Here is a 7,821-nt window from a genome sequence, read left to right as displayed (position 1 = left end):
TGATGTATTTCCAAAAGGATTCCAGGACTAACAGTACCTGCATGCTATACAGGAAGCATTTAATAGTGCCTTAATGAATCAGCCTGCAATTACCATAGTATTTGTCCACCAAGGGATAGATGTTCACATAGTTAAAGAAAACCCACACACATATAGGCTTTGTATAAAAGGGGTTCCTACACACCTACAGGTGCTATGTACACCCACCAACATCTACCCCACAACCAAATTAATTACACCAGTACATACTGTCATACCATAACCAAATATTTAACTACTGTACAACATCTGCTGAAACCTTAACATACCTGGACACAGACACACTAACATGGCCCTATGTGAAATAGTTGCTGTTATACAATTGAACAGCTGCTGATGTAACAGGGTTTGTATGAGCTAATCCCGTTTCAGAGGGTTGAAAGGTTCGTACATCAGGAAGTGTTACCGAGTGCTGATTATCAGCACAGTATGATACACAGTAACATCAAACTAAATATGTCTGGTAAGCACACTGTAAACTCCCTAACATTATATGCATAGCTATGCAGCCTTGAACTGGTCAAACAACCTGGCCAGACTGAAACATATGCAGAAGTATTAGGTACAGACAAACCCTGCACAAGTAGCAATGTTCAGAAATATAACAGTAGTACTTACATTTAGACCAAATCCTCTAGGCATTGCACACAATATATTACTGTTCATCTCCATACAGCTGTTGCAATAGATTCTAAACAACACTTCCATGCTGTCTTCCTCACAAGTAAGGCAAAGGGACAATGCCCAAGTGGAATACTCAGTTATACTACACTGTAGCCATGGTATTGGCTAAGGCAGTAGCAGTGCAGCTGATGTGCATGTAATTAGCTACTTAGGAACACCAATTGGCCATTGGGAAAGCACATGTTACTGATCTGTAACTATAAAAGGTTGCCTTGCCACACATTCAAACCATCTGTATCTACCTATAGGACAGTACAAAACACTGAAAGACGAACTGAAAATGAGTATTATACTAGTCAATAACACCTCCGGTTACTATGAAGGCATGTACAACATGTAGTATGTCTGTGTATGTAGTACCTGTACTGTAAGAATTACAGTGTAATCAGTGCATATAGCAGAAATAGCTAACTTGTAGCGATGTATTGTTGAGCAGTAGTAATGCTTGTAGTATTCTATGTGTGTACTGCTGTAAGTCACACGGCAAACTCCGCATACACAACAAGGGATGATATGGGCTTGGAACCAACCAATTCGCTTCCAGCCACTGTCAGTGTCAGGATTGGTCCATCAAGTATGTGCTATAACAGGGGATAGTATATGTCGATATATTGTAACAGTCGACATATGTATGGGTGTATAAGTAAAATGAACATGTTAAAGGTGGACTTACCATGCAAATATGGTGTGCATTGTGGGATATTGTGCCAATAACTGTGTAATGTACAGTATTCTAGGCACATTCTACATAGCAGTTCTGTTATGTTATGCAAACAGTAGTTTTGCCTATTGGCAATTACAATACTCAATGACAGGATACATATCATTTGTATTCATCTGACAGTTTTGCAGCATGATAGCAAAGATAATTGGAAGAGCCAGTTAACTATTCATGCACATAACACATGTAATATCCACCTCTCTAGTATCATTTGCAAGCAATAACAGCTGTGCATGTGTGCATGTTATGCAAATGTGTAGTGACCCTTGTTTCAGGGCTGGACCTCTCTAGTATCATTTGCAAGCAGTAACAGCTGTGCATGTGTACATGTTATGCAAATCTGTAGTGACCTTTGCTACAGAGCTGGACCTCTCTAGTATCGTTTGCAAGTAATCACAGCTGTGCATGTGTACATGTTATTTCAAATGTGTAGTGACCCTTGTTACAGGGCTGGGCCAAATGGCTATGTGCACACCTACATAGAGTGGAGATTGAGAATACAGACACACTGATTAAACAACCAGGTTTGTGTAGCCCAACCTCTCATTGCCAACCTAACAGCCACTTGCACATATTATATGTAAGTTAGTGCACAGCACTGGTAATGAAACTGGTTGGATATCATCTTTAACTCCAGTGTAACATCTGCAGTAGGAGTGTAAGATGTAGGAGACAGCTGCCCATGTGTAATAGCAGCTTCATAGGTGATGGCTCACACTATCTGATTATATCCTGATCATGTTGATAGTGGCATCAGAGTCTATTGATACATGACTCTGTGTGGAGAGTGGGTGTCTGTGCCCTACAGAGGTCATGGTCCTGTTGGATATGTGAGTATATACCCAGAGAAGGAAACAGACTTGTAGATACTCGCATCATCTGTAATCAACTAACAGGATGTGATGTGCTCCTCAGAGGAGGATTGCTGTTAAAGGTAGCTACAATGTTTCCGTAATAGCTAGTGTTGTCACGTCCATAACACAAATATTTACATGTGAGCATCACTGTCTAAAACATCTTCATAGGCAATACATAAACTAAATACATTACTTGGTACTTGTAGTACTGACTGCTCATACAGGCATGTCCACTAGTCAGCTACTGGTGTTTACTAATGTCAGTTTTGTGTATGTGGCCATCCTGGGGGAATGTAATCTCAATGTCATGCACACTGCCAAACTCACCTAACACCACACCCCACACATTATTTGGGATGGAGCTACAGGGGTAAGCTCAAAGGCAGCCCAGTTTACAGCCATGACTGGACTGGGCAGTCATGAGGTGCTGGTTAACACATGCAGCTCATCAACACAACCAACACATACCCTTACCAGAACACATTAAGGACACCCACACACACTACCAGAAATCACACACATTCACAGATGCATCTAAGTATCTGGCCAAACAAGTGACCCCCCAAGCAGGAAGAGACAGACACCGAAATACACAAACTGTATGATATAGTTTGCATAATTCTGCCACACCTCAGAACACATGACTGAAAACATGCCCAACAGTACTCATTTGTGAATGCAAACTCTAGCACTATGTTACACACCAACCTATACAAGGGCATACATACTGTCAGCTGCCTGTCTGCCATGATTAGCCACATACCCATACACTCAGACCACCTTTTGAACTATACACATGGCTCTGGCATATTCCATGTGGTTGTGCAGGACCTTTGATGCAATAGCCTGGACTGCATGGAAACACATGTAGGAACTGTCAGGTCTTGTAGCCCATGCAGGTATGTCCTAAGGCCTGTGTAGCATTCTGCTATTGGCCAGAATGATATTGCAGTACAGGGACAAAATGATTGTATTCCACAATTGTCTAGTGCAGTGGTGCAAGTCAAAAGGTATCCAGTATCTGTCATCCTGGGATAAAATGGTTGACAGACCATGATGCTTTACCAGACAGGGCCTGCACCTGTCACCCCTGGGAATCTGGATACTACCTAGGGCCCATGCTTCCCCTACAGTGCATTCATCATGCATGGTTCAAGTGAAGGTCCACTGCTGTTACAGGGACAGCCAAGCAATAAACTGCGGGTCTTGCTACACAATGATACATGTCAGAAACACTATACAGACACACATATGTCAATCCCTAACATGGAGAACATATCTGTGCAGTGGCTGAAACATGTTTCAACGCTCTGGAGAGCACACCTGCATGATCATGTTATAACACATACCTCACTATCCTTTATTGGAACACACAGGCCACAGGTGTGTCCATATTCCTGAGGGATATGTACACCCCCACGCTATTTGCACTTGCATAACCTCAGATGCATTATGCTGAGCGACTACCTTTGTGCCAAAGTGGAATTCAAAATGCACCTTGAGACAGATCACCCACCAGGCCGCAGACTTCCCAACTGTCATAATGTGCTGTAATGGGGAGATTAGGTCTGAGATAGGACCATAATAATGGCTACTCTCAACTATTCCATTATGAACTGGGAAGACTCCTCATTTACCAACACCTGCGCTCAATGCATGTTGGATTCCATCGACCCCACTGACCTGGATCACAGTAGTCACACAAACAGGGCTAACAGTATGCTACACATAGTTAGTCTCCAGTGCCAATGTTATGTTTCCTAAGAGCAGAGTGGTGACTGTCATGGCACCCATGCAGATGGACAATGCATGTGCAAATGCAGAATCCTGCACAAATGAACCTTAAGCAGTCACATATGTGCAGTGATTGTGCCATTGAAATAGAACCAGGATTCAACCCAACACAAACAAGAAGGCAAACTTGTGGTACCATGCTTTAAATTGCACCACAGAAGGTAGTAACTGTTGCAAGAGTGAAAACACATGAGTTTAGGTGATCCCTGGTCAGCCTCAGTAAGATGCAGATACACCATATAAAACCATACAAAGCTACTGTGAAACTAATCAGCCACATATTATGAGGTCAAGCACAGAGCATTCTATAGCTGTGTCATTAATCGTAATGGCAATGACAAGACCTGCCGTGCTGCACAGCACTATGGCATGGGAAGTACTGCACCTACAGAAATAGCACCCGTTTATCCAGATAGGGTCTTGGAGAACCTAAACCCACTCCCACCCCTTCAAAAGGTAAACTTAGTAATATATCCATGTACACCACAGGGCCCCTGTACTAACGACTATGCAGGTACAAGCTGCACTCTCTAAAGCCATACATACAGCTTTCATGGGACCTGTCAACATCCCAGGGTGTATCCTACACAAATGTAAGAACATTCAGCTATCCACATACACATCATGTTCAATCATTGCTCCATGTCAAGCTGTGTACACACCAAATGGTGCACAGCAAGAGTTATCACACCCGACAAAGGGGGAGACACCATTGATAATGGGACATAGGGCACAACTACCCTGCTGAGTCTGGTCTGTAATGCCATGAACCGTGATCAATGTATTTGATGTACTCAGTACAGATGTAGATGACAGTAAGGTTGATTCACACTGCATATCATGACCTTGCCAGGTCGTAGGACACCATCACCCATACTGTGTTTCAGCTCCACTCAGTAAACTAGGTGTATATTCCTATGTTACAGGAGTGGTTGGCAACTGGACTGCTGGCAGAACCAACACTACAGAAGGTGACTGACTAATACACGCACATCAAACCAGTGCTAGTCACAGTAATATAGGGGTCATTCCTGGTACTCCCCCTCTTTGTTATCTATACCACACAGACTAAAACAGAAGGCATCAGCCTATTGATGTTTGCAAATGACTATGAAATAGGGGCAATAGTTGACTGAATGTGTGCTGTGTTCAACATACAGAAGGGCCTTAGTGTGTCAGATGTGTGGTGTGTGACGTATGACCACAGTCTGACAGCTAAGTATTGTATTGCCATCCCCTATGTTACAAACCCTGTACCCATTAACTACTACCAAGGCAGCGGTCACCATAATGGCAACTGTGTATGGGATGCAGCTGGACAGTACTTTCCTTTGATAGTTACTTCACCACACCAGGCAGGTAGTCGTATGTGGCACCCCTAATCATGACAGAGTGCCATCCAGGAATATAGAGATAATTGCTCAGCTATACTCAACACCCATGTGACCCATAATAGATCACATATTTCCTTTAAGGTTATTGCCCATGTGAAGATGGCCTATATTGCTCTTCCCAGTCCCTAGCTGCACCATGCAGCATGCAGCCTACCCTGAATAAAGTCATGTCCAACCCAGAGGTGTTGGACATGATACACTTAACACATCCTGATCCCAAATAAACACATACGTCATGGACATCCACCTTTCTAGTACAAAGATCACAACATGCCTTACAGACCTCTGTCCCATACACTTAACATACTCTTGCCATATTATGCATCCCTGTCCAGCGAAGCTGCACATCACCCCTCTCTGTGACATGGTGTGATGACCGCAAGCCTAATATATCAGTAACCCTGTGGATCAGTTCTGTGGCGCTGTTTGAACTGGCCACTGAAACTTACCTGTCTGTTGCCTACAGCTAGGGAGCCTCTCTGCCTAGGCTCATAAATGGCCCAGGGCATATAGTCTACTAGATCACTATGACCGTACATGCTATAGTTGATATCCAACCCTGCAAATACCATCAGGCTAGCTATTGTCACATATGTTACACATGTGCAACACAGGCAATACTTGGCAGGATGCTACACAGCTGTACAGTGCCATGTAGATGTATATGGCAAAACACGTACATGCTTGTGAGTCTGCAGGGTCACAGGTCATGTCCCTAATGGATATGTATGACTATATATGTGACATATACACAGCATTAAGGTCAATTGCATTAATGTGAACACATCCAGGCATGTGCTGATAGGTAAAGACACCAGTACAGGCAAACAGACATGTCCATGTCAATACAACATCCACATGGTGTAAGAGCATTGTCATCACATGACACACACATATATGGCAATAACATCACATCACCAGTAAGTGTCAAATGTGTGTGACTTATACATGTCAGTGGTGTTAGTGTCATGTAGATTTGCAAAGACATATTTGTAATCTTAATAAATGTGATACACATGTATGTTCAGCTGTACTGCTGTACTTCTCTGTGAGTTACTGTGACCTGTCTCCATCATTATGTCTTCCAGGTATGCCACAAAGCAGACTGCCGGTGTACAGCCACTTGGAGTATGAGGTCCTCATCCCTTACCTCCTCGACAACCACACAATGCTCTTCAGCCATGTGCCACAGGATGCACAGCAGCTGGATGCCCTGTGGGAGGAACTCTGCAGGAGGGTAAATGATGTTGCCCGTCACAAACGCACCTATCAGCAGGGGCACCAACACTGCACTGACCTCATAAGATGGGCGAAACAGAGTGATAATGCAATCACCAGGGAACAAGGTGCAACAGGTGGGGGGCCACTCACACAGCCCCCACTCACACATACTGAGGAGCTACTAGCCAACCTGGGGACACCTGCAGACCTCTATCCACAAGCTTTAGCTGATATTGTGGAAGTCAGTGTATCTCAGCCACTGAGCCTGGAGTTGCCTGGTAAGTCACTACTACATTAAAACACAACTATATTTCACATAGTTACATGTGTTACTGTACAATATGTAATGTAACATCATATGCTAGGCATGTATGCACACATACCACATACTATAGTCTGCTACTCAATGTATGCACAGATGTGCATACTCCATAGTATAGTGTATTGTACTGGCTTATGTGCTAACATGGACATTGAACCCTGTAGCTATCACACAGGTGTGGATAATGATTTTACTGCTGTGACAGTCCTGTTTAGGTACCTCTGGCATTCTGCAGTGACAGCAGCCTGTGTGAGGTGAGATTGTTATTTTTTCCAGGCTTGATAATGCACGGAACATATTAATTGCATGTTATCTGCCAAAACACACATACACATGATGTATGGTGGTCCTGTTAATGGACACTGGTCAAACCTGCAATGCATCACAATGTTTACCTATATGAAACAATTGAGGACTATATGAAACACGTACACTAATCCTTCCAAACTGTCATTGCCAGATGTGTGGACAACAGTGAATACAATGGTGGAGGTGTGTTTCACTGTAGGGACAGGTACTACATATCAGCATTACACATGTTGGGAGTACGAACAGTACTGTACAGAGAGCATATGTGTGCACACACTCTAAATGTGTTTGAGCTGGAGTATGACCGGCCGACAAGATACACCCTTGTGGAGTATACCCTTGCTATGAATGTCACACAATGTCATGTGCTATCTGACATGTCCATGACATGTCCATGACATGTAGTGGGCTGACTGCAACACTGCTCAACTATCCTGCAAAACATGTCTCACATCCCATACATACCACCCTTTGTCTGCA

The sequence above is a fragment of the Protopterus annectens genome, chromosome 9.part0 (genome assembly GCF_019279795.1).
Source record: "Protopterus annectens isolate FY-2018-M chromosome 9.part0, PAN1.0, whole genome shotgun sequence".
Taxonomy (NCBI): Eukaryota; Metazoa; Chordata; order Ceratodontiformes; family Protopteridae; genus Protopterus; species Protopterus annectens.
The sequence above is the reverse complement of the archived record's forward strand: the minus strand, read 5'-3'. Positions refer to the sequence as shown.